Source organism: Pinus tabuliformis, chromosome X, assembly GCF_031772625.1.
Source record: "Pinus tabuliformis cultivar Carrire ecotype Pingquan chromosome X, CPIR1, whole genome shotgun sequence".
NCBI lineage: Eukaryota > Viridiplantae > Streptophyta > Pinopsida > Pinales > Pinaceae > Pinus > Pinus tabuliformis.
This window is the reverse complement of record NC_142308.1, coordinates 442,620,632-442,635,319: the sequence shown is the minus strand read 5'-3', so window position 1 is coordinate 442,635,319 and position 14,688 is coordinate 442,620,632.

Below are 14,688 nucleotides of genomic sequence, written 5' to 3'. Positions count from 1 at the left end.
CCTAAATTATGGTATTTATCTTGTAAGTAATAATATATTTACCTAAGGTCTTAGTTACCTTTAATATTTTATTGAATTTAATAAATATTGAACTAATATTGATTATTTGACCATTAGGTTTAAAGGATAAATTATGATATACCAATAATATTAGTTATACTATTATTAATAAACTTGGCTTTAACAACCCTAAATTATGGTATGTACCTATTGTAACTAAATTCTAGGAATAATATTGATTTAACAATTTGTTTGGAATTATAGATTATTAAGTAGATATAGATTATTTAATAAACATATATTATTTTATATCTTAATGGACCATTATATTTAAATAATAAATATGATATATTCTAGAAAACAAAATAATGAAGATCTAACTTACCAAGGACCATTAAATAATTATTACACAATTAACTAGTGTAACTAAATTCTAAAAATAATAGTGATTGATTACCTTTTACTTGTATTTAAATTATATTGGAATAATATTAAATATAGATTATTTAATATATATTATGAGATATAATTTATTAATGACCATTATAATTAAAATATTAATATTATACTATGAATTCTCTTATTATTTGAGATAATAATAATAATTTATCTATTTTTAATTAACAAATGAATTCCTTTTTTACCTATTTCGAGAAATATTAATTAACTATTTTAGGGGTTTGACCAGGATCATTAGGTCAAAATTAGCCGTTAGCATTATAGCTGTTGGAGTCTCTGCACACTCTATTTAATCAAGCTAAGCCGGATTGGTTATTCAACTTGTCCTGACGATGAACCACACTAGTTGGTTCGAAACGCGTCGACAAAAGATTGGTTATGTGATTTTGCCGAAGATTATCTAAACAATACATAAGCTCCTCTACGTTGATCATCAATATAGCAGCATCAATAACAATAAAACATCAAGAGCATTCACACATTAACACAGTATGTATCCCGGGGAAAGCATCTCGCTAAAAACCCCAACTATCTGTTTATTAATGATTGAGTCATGTAACATTACAAAGCATAATACTTCTCACAAGTATCTCCACCTCTGTTACACACAATACAGCTCAGATCTGATCTCCAAATCTCTTCCACTGCTTGCCTGCCTCCACTGCTCAATACTTGCTCAAGAACTGATGAGAATGGCTCACCAAACTCGTTTTTCACCTGCAAAATAGTCACTCACTCTTTGTTGGACGTGAGCACAAGCTATAATGTGGGAAAATACGTGAGAAAACTCATTGGCATACTCAATCCCTTGATTGTGCAAGATTTGGTGCACAACTATAGTCACAACTGATAGCAATCTGATTCTCTACCACCTGTCCCTGTTGAACTGAACATGCACTGACATGCAACTGAGTTAACTGATGTATTCATTAGTTGTATTATGAGTTAATAACTTGTGAATTAATTAATAACTAATTCACCCAACTCATCTCTAGTCTATTTGCCAGTTAGACTAAATACAACCAGTTTAAAAAAGCTAAACTGAACACAACTCCATCAACTCCACAATCAACTCCACCAAACTCAACTGATTGAGTTCTAACTGAAGTCATGCATGCAACAACTCAACTGACTCATAAGAAAAGCGTATTTCCTTCTGACAGCTGCATGTGCCACCTCTGTAGCTCAAACTGAAGTGCTCCAAGAGAATAAGATTAAGTTTATAGTCCAAATATTATTGTGAGATAATAATATTTGACTTTTCTATTTTTGACAGCCAGTCTAAAAATAGACTTTGATCACTCACACTGTGATCACTCACACTTTCATCAAAAATAGAAGTCCATCTATTTTTTCCCAACTTGATCAATCATCCATAAACAGCAACCTGCAATCCATAGACATGATCCATATGTCTAAAAATAGACGTAGTCTAAAAATAGACTTGCGCCAAAAATAGCCTGTGGGCCCACTTAGTGAAGGCGACTCTTTTCACTAAGCTCCATCATCTTGTTGCAATCTCAACAATCACATCACAGAATCACACATTTGCGCCATGTTCACAGACTTTAAGCCATTGTTCCTTGCCGATTGTGATTTGCGATTACGCTGATAGGTTATGGCCTGCGACACGGCCAAATTCTCGCTTAGTTAGCAGATTTTGGAGCAGATTTGTGGGATTATGTTGGTTTTGGAGCAATTTGTGGAAAACATAGTGGGAGAACAAGGAGAAGTCATAAATTCTTCAGTTCTTATCCAAATTGGATGCAAAAGAGGCTAGGTAGCCATTTTTTAGCATTCTGAACTCATTGAGACAGGTTTCAGAGGCATTCGAGCATTGTAAACACACTTTTGTTGTAATTTTGAGCATAATAGAGAGGCCCAAGCATTGGAAGCTGGACCAAGGAGACGTAGCCTAGGAGGGGTGAACTCCTCATCAAATCTCTGTGTTGTGTGTTATATTTTGATGTTCCTTGCTGTTATTTTGTTGTAAATTGTTTGTAACATTTACATAAGAAACTCTCATGGGAATCAGTTAATTAAGCAAACATGGTGAATCCTTAAGCACTTTATAAGAAAATGATAAGCATCTTGGGTTTTATTTTGAATGGGGAATTAACACAACATTACTAATTTTCTCCATTCCAGATCATAAAGGTAAAATAAAACCTTGGTCATGGGACACGTATTCCAAGCTGAATGTTGGGAAAAAACATAGTGATGGGGATCACTTGTGATTAGTTAAGGGCTAAGGAAATTGACAAAGGCAATGGAAAAGGCTTTGGAAATGCATGAGGCATTTATTGACATTTTATTTATGAAAATAATGGAAATTAGGAGAAAAAGAAGGCGAAAGGTCACATGTTGCATCTGAGGAGGAAAATGAAGAAAACGGAGACCTCAGAGATAAAAAGGCTTATGAGGATCATTTTGTAACCTTTTGTCAGTTTAGTTTTGGAGCTCACTCTATTCTCTCTCTCTCATACTCTTGGACACTTAGAGTTTTCTTGGAGAACCCTTAGAGGAGTGTGGCATACTTGGAGTTTTGGAGCAAGAAGGAAAAGGAAGATCAGGAAAGCACAAGAGGACATTAGGATCAGCAGCTACAACGGGTTTTGCTTATAGGTACTGAGTTTCATGTATGTTTTCCTCACTAGTTTTGGCATTCATGGCATATGCATGTGGTTTCTTGGTTATGATCTTTCATTGGCATGAAGGATTTCCTAGATTGACAATGGATTTGCCTAGCCTTGTCATTTCTTGGATAGCCATGGTGTTGTGGGTTCATTTCCTTTTCTTTCCTAGTTGGTTCTCATGTTCCTTTAACTGTGGGTTGAGTTACTAGTTCTTGGAGCCTTGTTTGGACAAACACTTTGGAGCACTGTAACAACTTGGGTTGAGTTACTAGTCATAGGCCTTGGTTGGACAAATGTTGTGGAGCCCTTGGTGGGTTGAGTTAATAGTCTTAGAGCCTTGGTTGGACAAACGCTCTGGAGCTCAGCAACAGTTGTGGATTGAGTTACTAGTCCTAGAGCCTTGGTTGGAACAAACACTTTGGAGCCCTGGACAACATGGGTAGAGACCAATTTGGTGATGGTTAGTGATGTCTGACCATGAGGTGGAATCACTAGTTGAGGGTTGAGGTGGTTTGGCCTCTAGAAGCCTTGGATGGTTTTGATTGATTTGTTTTATGAGATCCCACATTCATGCTTGGAATATGGCATGGGGGTTACTAGTTGAAAGAAAGATTTGGTTCAACTTAGTTTACAGTTGGGTGGTTCACGGAAGTCCCATACCTTGTCTGTTTATGCAATCATCAATAAGATCTCCCTTTCTCCTTGGTATTTTACAAGTAAATATACTTGTTTATATGTGGCTTATATGGTTTTTATATCCTTGATATTTCTGTTGGTTATATGTTGGTTATGAATGAGTTTTATGATAGTGAAAATGTATGGCTCTCATCATGTTTTGGTTAATAATTGAATGTACAATGAATATGTGACTTAATAGATGGCAATGTAGTTATTTTGATGAGGCATCAATGCTTCTTAGTGATTCTCATATCAGTATGAGACCCCTATGCTCATATCTATTGTTTAAACCTGTAAAATGCATATTTGTGACATGTTTGACGAAATGTCTGTCATGGCTAATAGGAGTCCAATCAAGTCCTTATTAAAGTAATTACGTTTGTATCATTATTCTAATGTTATCTTTCATTTATGGAAGTGTCATGGAGTTTTGAGGCAGTGACCTAAGCCTTGGCCTTGAAAAAGTGGCACAAAATTTGGAATCGCAGGCACAGAACTGCTTGGGAAAGTCCCTAGTTGTAGGCATACCCATGTTGTGGGAGTGACTAGAGGGTCCTAGCCACACTCATGCCCATATCATGGGAGCGACTGGGGGATTAATGCAGTAAAAAATTAGTTTGACTCAGAGGGTAGTCACTTGGAAGGTTTGGATGGCTCCTGGGGGTTCTGCATTATGTCTGGAAGGTCTGTGCAGTATGCTCAATCGGTTTCACTTCCTTAAATGACACATGGGGAGTTGAATAATATCATAGTAACCATTTGTCACATGTTTACCCCAGTTGGTCGATTACTTGGGTAGATGTGGGAGGAGGGTCGTTATAGAGTAGTATCAGAGTGTGGTTCACACCTCAAACTGGATGGGTGGTGTGTTGGTCATGCATTCATGTCGGTTGCATATGTGTTCCTTATGCTTGCGGTCTATGTGCTTGTTTCATATGCATGGTGTTGGTTATGGTTGTAGTGATGTCACCATGTGAAGGTTGATGGTGTTGTTGTGGGATGTGTCGTCATGAGTGTATGATTGGTTATGCGTTGTTTATGCATGTCAAGTGCTTACGTGTTGTCAAGTGTACATTGGTATGGTTGTTGTTGTCATGCATGAGGTCATGGTATTTGATTGATATGGTCGTGCATTGATGATTGGACTATGGTTGGAATGATTTTTGTATGTTGTTTTATCTATATGATACATATTTACATGTTGTTATGATTATGTTTATACATGTATTACATTGATTGGTTGATCTTGCAGGCGATATCCTCCTCGAATGATGCTAAGGTACATTGGTTTGTTTATGATTTGGTTTCATTGACATAAGATAACTTGCAGGAATGAGATAAAGATGACTAGCAAGATGGTAGACTACAGTTCACGAGATTTTCCTTATGGATCAGATGAACAACGTGGTGTTGGGAATTCTTCTGACTTAGCATAAACATTGAGAAGCTTGAAGGCAGAAATAAGGAGTTGCAAAGAAGATAATGATAGAATCGTACGGGCACAAGAGAAACAAGCAAAGGTTAATGCAGTAATCCTTTAGAGTTTGTCAGAGTTGCAACGACAAGGGCCACTTTAGATCAGTCATGGACAAGAGGAAAGAACTAATGGGGCATATGGTAGTAGGTCTACTGGTGGGTACAAATAAGATAGAGATGACATGATCAGAGATGGTAGGTTATTGGAAACTTCAGATTGGATACATGATAGACACAGGTACTATTCTAGTCCTTGTTCTGACAAGCACTATGATCGTCATCATTATCATCCTTACAAGAGGAGTGACAAGGGATATTTTCCGAATGAGTTTAAGAAAGAAAAACCACCTACATTTGATGGGGAAATGAAGAAATCACAGGATGTAGAAGCATGGTTGCTTGAAATGAATAAGTTCTTCAAATTTCACAATTATTCAGAGAACATGAAGGCCAAAATAGCTACATTCAGTCTTAAAGATAAAGCAGATATCTTGTGGGAAGATGTAAAGAATGTCAGAAATATTTATGAGGATGAGTTGGTTTTGGAGTGAGTTCGAGAGGCTATTCCGAAAGAAGTATTTATTAGAGAGATACTATGATGACAGGGAAAAATAATTCTATGAGTTGAAGATGAGATCCATGATCGATGAGGAGTACACTAACCGATTATTGGAGCTACTGAGGTTTGTGCCTTACCTCAAGGAGGAGAAGGACAAGATTCAAAGATTAATTTTGGGTTTCCGATAGCATTCAAAGATAGGATTGATTTCAAGGAGCCTAAATCATTGGAGGAAGCCATCAGAAAGCTAAAGTATTGTTATGAGCAATCGAAACACAGGTCTGAGACTAAGAAGGATTGGGAGGGAAATGATAAGAATAAAGGAAAATGGGATAAGAAGAGAGAAAGATCTCAGGATACAAGTAACAAAGAGAATGTTGCATCACCTAAGAAGTTCAATAAATCTAGCAGAGGATAGGGACTTCAGTCTGAGAAGCATAATAAGAGTGAAAATAGGGAGCCCGTGCGGTGTTGGACTTTTGGAGGAGACCATCGTAGGAGATATTATCCACAACATCAGGGTGGTAGACCACAAATCTACATTGCTCAAGAGGCACATACAGTGGGAGATGTTGGAAAAAGTATTCCTAGGATCTATGCAACGCTGGATAATAGGCAGGCAAATCACTAGGCGTCTATTATCGAGATGGATGGTAAAATTTGTAATCAAGTTGTTTCTATTTTGATTGACCCTAGACCTAATTATAGTTATGTTAATTTTGACCTCGTGGATAAGTTTGGTTTGAATGAAGAAGTACATGTAGAGTCTTGGTTAGTGCAATTGGATACATGGACAAATAAGCGAGTTCATCATTGGGTAAGAGCTTGTGCATTTGATTTGAATGGTATGCCTACCTCAACACATTGGAATGTATTACCATTGGAATCATACAATATGTTGTTGGGTGTGGATTGGTTGTTTCTTCATAGGACCAAGGTGGATTGTAATGACAAGGATATCAAGTGCATGAATGACAATGGGGAACAAAGAGTCTTGTAGGGTAAGAAGAAAGCAACATCAGTGAGAATGGTGATAACTATGCAGGCCAAGCGTAGTCATAGGAAAGGGTGTGTGTTATTTGCATGCATATTTATAGTGACAAAGGTAAGGAAGTTGAGGATGCATATGCTTTGTGCAGGTACCCAGTTCTACAACAATTACATGATGTATTTCCCGCAGATATTTCAGGGTTTCCACCTCACAAGGAAGTAGACTTTTCTACTGAGTTGGTAGCAGGGGCAACACTAGGATCTAAGGCACCTTACAGTATGAGCACACTAGAGTTGGTAGAGTTGAATTTTTTCAGGCCAGGAGGTAACTCCTCAAAATGAGCTTGTATTATTCATTTAGGTTGTTCATTATTATATACAAGAGGGGGTGACTGTTCAGTTTCATCTCCCGATGCCTCTCCATTTCCTCTATTATTTATTTACACTATTTACAGTTGTTCACCCAATCCCTATGATTAGGTGTCAACATTCCCCCCCTTAATTTGAAGGGACGTTGGTGAGTCCAAGCATCGTTCTGAATATTTCAAACTTTTCTCTTCCAAGTGCTTTGGTGAATATGTCTGCAATCTGCTCATTAGTGGAACAATGGTGAAGATAGATTGTTTTGGCCTCAACTTGATGTTGAATCAAATGATATTTTGTATTGATGTGCTTCGTTTGATCATGGAACTTTGGGTTCTTGGCCAATTTTATTATCGAGGTATTGTCAATCATGAGTGGAGTTGATTGTACTTGTTTTACCTGCAAATCTTCCAAAATTTTCCCAAGCCACACAATTTCTTTTGTTGCCTCAACTATTGCCACATATTTTGCCTCTGTTGTTGAATCTGCTGGAACTGATTGTTCGTGTGATCTCCAGGAGATAGCTCCTGATCCAAGACTCATAGCATAACACGAAGTAGATACCCCAGTTTCTTTGTCTCCATTGAAGTCTAAATCAGAGTATCCAATCAAGCTGAAGTAGTCCACCTGTGTATACTTGAGTCCAAAGTCTTGAGTTCCTTCAAGTACTTTAGAACTCTTTTTGCAGCAGACCAATGTCCCTCACAAGGCTTTTGCATAAACCTGGAGAGGATTCCAACAAAAAATGAAATGTTTGGTTTGGTAGTAGTGAGGTAGTTGAGACTTCCTACAAGCTATCTATACTTTGTTTCATCCTCAAATTCTTTTCCTTCAATGGACGTGAGCTTTAAGTTTTGTTTCATCGGAGTAGTCAGATGATTGCATTCAGTCATGCCAAACCTATTCAACAGATCTCCAATGTGCTTCTTTTGAGAAAGGAATATGGACTTTGGATGTTGAGTTACTTCAATACCAAGATAGTAATGAACATAGCCCAAATCAGTTATTTCAAAACCTTTCCTCAATTCCTTCTTTATGGATGCAAGTTAGCTCTCATTGTTCCTTGTCATCAAAAGATCATCTACATATACCACAAGATATACAATTGTTTTGCCAACCTTCTTGACAAACAAAGTTGCATCATCAAGATCATAATGTTTGAAATTGAGTTTCAGAAGATGCTCAGTTAGTTTTTCATACTAGGCTCGCGATGCTTGTTTGAGGCCATACAAGGATTTCACAAGTTTGCATACTTTATGTTCATGTCCTTTCACAGAAAATCCTTCAGGCCGGGACATAAAAACATTCTCTTTTAGATCTCCATTCAAGAAAGTAGTTTTTACATCCATTTGATGGACTTTCCAACCGTTCTGAGCTGCTAGGGCAAAGAGTGTCCAGATGGTAGCCAATTTTTCTATGGGGGCAAAATTCTCCTCATAATCGACCCATTTCTTATGTGCAAAACCTTTTGCCACAAGCCTGGATTTATGCTTGTCAAGTGAGCCATCAGCTTATTATAGACCCATTTGCAACCAATTGGTTTGGTTCCCAATGGAGGATCAACCAGCTTCCAAGTGCCATTATTTATCAATGCATCATACTCCTTTTGCATTGCTTCTTTCCATTCATCATGAGAAGCAACTTATTTGAAGGAAGTTGGTTCAAAATCTGTAGAAAAATTCAATTCACAATCATAAGAAACATCCATATCAACAGGCGAATCAGAGTCATCTACATCACCTCCATTTTGTCAGGTTGAATTTTTAGTTCTTGTCTTTCCAACCTCATCAAGATGAACACTTTCAAGTGTCTTTATCAGCCAATTTGGGGGACCTTTCGAAGATGGTCCAGGCTGCTCCGTTGATTGAGTTGGAACTGAATCATGATTGAGTCTCCCAATTCTATCATTCACATCACTCAAAGTATCATCCGTTGTTGGAGTTTCATGCGAGGGAGAGAGTGCTTCAGAAGAAGATTCCACAGGTTGATCTAGTATAGGAATCCCCCCTTCAAGATGTGGAATCTGATTATCAAATTCTTGAAATGATTTTTCATTTGTGAATCTATCCAAGTGATCAAGTTGCCGCTCAACAACGTTGTCAATTTTGGATGATTAAAGAAATATTACATCTCTAGATACAACAAACTTTTTATTGACTTCATCATAGAGACGGTATGCTTTGGAGGTGTTTGAATACCCCAGGAAGATACACTTATGACTTCTTGCACCAAGTTTGTTTCTATGTACCTTTGGTATCAAGGCATAACATCTGGAACTAAAGACCCTGAGATGCTTTACCGAAGGAATGTGCCCATACCACATTTCATAAGGAGTATTGTTTCTAATAGCATTAGATGGACATCTATTCTTTACATATACAACACATAGAACTGCATCAACCCAAAACATCAATTTTACATTCTTGAAAAACATAATGGAGCACACCATATTTAAGATTGTCATATTCATTCTTTCAGCTACTCTATTCTGTTGGGGATTATAAGGCATAGTTGTTTGAATTTTGGTCCCATGTTGGCGAAGATAGTTTTCAAATTCATTTGAAGTGTATTCTTTTCCATTATAAGTGCGAATAGAGCCAACATGAGATTGTGCATCATTTTCAATCCATGTATGAAAGTTCTTGAATGTTTGAAAAGCATCAAATTTTTTCTTCAATAAATAAACCCAACACATTCTAGTGTAGTCATCAATAAATGTCATCATCTATTTCCATTTGCAGAAGGAACATGCATTAGACCACATAAATCTGAATGAATGAGTTCAAGTTTTCTATGTGCTCTAGAATGTGAATCATGAAAAGACTGTTTTCTATGCTTTTCTAGAATGCAAGCATCACATTGCTTAAGTTTCCTAGGAATTGTAGGCAAACCAGTAACACCATTTTTCTTCAACAAGAAAAGGTTGTCATAGTTTAAGTGTCCAAATCTAGCATGCCATAATAAACTTGATGGAAATGTACTTTCTTCATAATGAGAATTGTATGAGAAATTTTGTGCACGAGTAGAGGTACCCCGCAGCTTGAGAAGCCTATCTTCTTCTATCCCCGTCATGACAAGTGAGTGGTATGATGCTTTTCTCACCTCAAGCTTTCCATCAAACATATGAATGGAGTGTCGTTTCTGGTGAATGTGGACCATGGACAACAAGTTTCTCCTCAGTTGTGGGAGATATAAAACATGATGCAGAAGAAAGTCTGGAAGACCCGACAATTTAAGCCTGATTGTACCAAGCCCTGATGGCTTGAGTTTTGATTTGTCTGCAAAGTATACTGCTCCATCAACATTGTCATTAAATTCTTCAAAAAAATCTCTTCTAAAAGTCATGTGGAAAGTTACTCCTAAATCAAGAAACCAATCATTTTTCCAAGAAGCAAGTGAAGCATTAAATAAGTCTTCATTTACTCCAATATTACAGTGTGCCACAAGGGATACATTAGGCCAAGTGTATCACCATGGGGTGCATCGGTATTGTTTGTGAATAAGAAGGATAGTACTCTCAGGTTATGCATTGATTACAAACATTTTAACAAAGTGACCATCAAGAATAGGTATCCATTGCCGAGGATTGATGATTCATTCGATTAGTTGAAGGGAGCAACAATGTTCTCAAAGATTGATCTGAGATCTGAATATCATCAGGTACTCATTAAAGAAGATGACATTCACAAGACAACTTTTTGGACCAGGTATGGACATTATGAGTTTGTTGTAGTTTTATTTGGTTTGACTAATGCTCCAACTACTTTTATGTGCTTGATGAATAGTGTGTTGCATCCTTATTTGGACAAGTTTGTTATTGTCTTAATTGATTATATATATGTATATTCTAAAATTGAAGAAGAGCATGTCAAACACTTAGAAGCACTATTGAGATTGTTGAGAGAGCATCAGTTGTATGCTAAGCTCAACAAGTGAAATTTCTTTTAGACTGAGGTACATTACTTGGGACATGTGGTTTACAAGGAAGGCATATCAATGGATATAGAAAAGGTAAGAGCTATCATGGAGTGGAAACTCCTAGGAATGTGGACAAAGTAAGGTCCTTCATGGGGTTAGCAGGTTATTATAGGAGGCTCATTAGGAACTTCTCACAGATTTCTTATCCTATCTCATCATTGCAAGGGAAAGGTAAGAAGCTTGAATGGGCAGAGGAATGTGCAACCAATTTTGAGCAATTAAAGTAGTTGTTGACACATGATCCAGTGTTAAAGATCATAGATCCAGACAAGGAGTTCTTGGTATGTACAAATGCTTGCAAGAGAGGATTGGGTGGAGTCCTTATGCAGGAAGGACAAGTGGTATGTTATGAGTCATGGAAACTAAATGAGCACAAGCATAACTATATGACACATGATCTTGAGTTGGCAGCGATCATTCATGCATTGAAGATGTGGAGGCAATATCTTCTAGGAAAACGATTTGTATTGATGAGTGATCACAATGGATTGCGGTATATATTTGACCAACCGAATCTAAATGCTAGGCAAGCTAGATGGTTGGCCAGGATCAGTGAGTTCGTGATCCAGATCTTTACTTCAAGGATGCGTTCAAAATTGCATATAAAAGAGCATGTAACCAAGTAACTTAAGTAGATGAAAATAAGTGGAAATAAAAAGAAACCATGAGATCAAAGGCACAAAATGATTTGATTACAGAGTTCACCTAGCGTGGGCTACGTCTCTAGGCCTTGCTCAAAGTGGGGAGGCCTCTTTCATTAAATGACAGCAAAAATGAATTACAATCAAATTTACATAAATGACCCTTATACCTCCATTTTCCAGCATGGACTAAAATGCAAATCTCAAATGCAGAAACAAACATCACCATTCGATTCTTGGCACAAAATTATGTCAAATGACTATAAACTTGACCATATTATAAGCAAGTGACCTTCGGAGCTCTAAGGAATCTTTAGATTCCCTACAAAGAGATTCTCCCAAGATTCCCCAGGAACATTTATCGAATTTCATGCTCGCCTGAGCGTGGTTTTGACATGGGTGCTCCTGGTTCCACCTGCAAATTCCTTTCACGCTGCTCCGGTTCCGCAACTGCTCCCCAGTCGAATGATGAGTGAGGTTTAAGTACTAAAGCATGGGCAGAGGTTCCAACATAAGCCATTTGTCTTGTTGGAAATTAGGCACATTTGATTACAGCCTGCCCGGGGTCAAATCTCCTGACTTTCAGATTAATTCTATGTTGTGGTTTTTAATACCCAACGACTCTTGTTTTTATGTCGTTGTACAGTTGGTGGTATTAAATTCGGGGTCGCCCATTGGTGGGCCAACCCACCTAGGCAAAGTGGGTTCGAACCCCATCAGACTCCCTACACGTGGCTTCATCGTGTTAAGGGTTGGGAAGGTCCGCCCACTGTATTTGAATATATATATACATATGCCATTTGGTTAGCAAGGGTTGGTGGCTCGCTAATCGATTTTTGTTATTTATTATTTTTTATTATATAACCCATATTAGCCAAAAAAAAATTGCCAAGTTTTGAGGGCCATCGAAAAAATTAAAGAGGCGACAAATTCGCCTGTTCAAATTGTCGGATTTCGTGTGCTGACCCTTTGCCAAATTGTTGCCTTGTTAGTGACTGCCACTTGGTCTAGTTTGACCAGAACTTTGACCGTGAATATATTGGGCATACAAACACAGATTTGAGTGTTGTTGATGCCATTGGAATCAACACATCGAGCACCATGATCTGGTCCTAGTTTCACTTCAATCCGATGACTTTGATTTTTGAGTTTTTTTCAAGGCCACTTCTATTTCTGGAGCCACCTAGATAATTTTTACCCACTAATGAGATTTTGGGCCACAAAAATCTTTATCAGTCAATTAGAAAGTGAGGGAATTACTCCCTCACTTTCTCCTTTTCAATCCATCAGGCCTTACTTGGATGCATTCCCTTGAAACCAATATGAAGGTACTCCACGTCTCGCGATCATTGTGAAGTCCTAGTCTTCTTGTCAAGAATGATATCCTCAGGTAGCTTGTCCAAGTATTCAGGTGCAAAGTCATCTAATGTAGGAACCTGTCCAACCTCTTCGGTGTCCATGATCAAAGGATGTTCGTAAGGCTTCAAGTTTTCAACGTTCACCATTGATTACATCTGCATGTATGCTGGCAAATCAAGACGAAAATCATTGTCTCCAATCTTCTCTAATATGGTGAATGAGCCATATTGGATTGGTCTCAACTTATTTCCTTCCTCTTTCATTATGTCTTTGTTGATGTGGAGCCACACTCTGTCTCCAATCTGGAATTGGTGATCGACTCGGTGATTGTCATGTCGAGTTTTGTATTGAGCTTGACTTTTCTCCAACTGCTCCTGCACTGCCTGGTGAATCAATCCGCTGAATGAAATTTCATGCTTTCTCCCTGTCATCTTACCCACTAGAATCTTCATCTCTCCCCAAGACCATGTCTAAGGGATCCTTTGGAAAGTATCCAAAGCATGTCTCGAACGGTGAGCTATGAGTGGATGAATGCACTGTCCGGTTGTATGTATGTTGTGCATAAGGAAGCCGATCGTCCCACAACTTGGGATGCTTGCCACAATAGCCTCAGAGTAAATGTATAACTGTGTGATTAACAACCTCTATTTTTCCATTGGTTTGCGGATGAAATGTCGTGCTCCTCTTCAGCTTGGTGTCTAATATCATTCTCCATAAACTCATCTAAAATTCTCCAAGAAAGTGAGAGTCTCGATCAAACACAATGGATGTGGGCAACCCAAAGTGGACCCATATAAATTGGAAGAAGAGATGAGCAGTCTGCTCTACAATGACCTACTTTTTACAAGGTATTAAGACACACATTTTCTAAATCAATCCACAATGACATACAAATAGTCACAACCTCTCCTAGACAAAGGAAAACCACCAACAAAATCCATTGACACACTTTCCCATGGACGACTCAGAACAAGGAGTGGTGTGTAGAGCCCCAATTTTATATTAGTGGGCTTGCTAACTGAACACAACACACATCCCTTTACATACCGAGTCACAATATTTTTCATGTGAGGCCAATAACACAACCTCTTTAAATGACACAAAGTTTTCCCTACACTAAAATGACCTGACAGAGGAGAGGTATGTGCCTCTCTGATTACATGTATTCTCTCATTGGTGGGGATACAAAGTTTTCCAAGGTGATAAAAAAAAATTCCCCACAAATGGTATTTATCCACATGTGATCAATAAGTCAACTTTGCATAAATATCCTTAAAATCATCGTCATCAACATATTTTTCAACATAAATTTCAAAATATAAAGAAGCATTTTTCAAAACTATAGATGCAGAAATAGGAGGACGAGAAAGAATATTTGCCACTTTGTTGTTGGTGCCCTTCTTGTATTTTATTACCAAATGAAACTGCTGGAGGAATCCCATCCATATGAAATGATGTGCATGTTTGATCTTGGTTTGCGACTAGAGGTACTGCAAGGTTTGGTGATCTATGTGAATGATGGTCTCCTTTCTAATCGAATAGTGCTTCA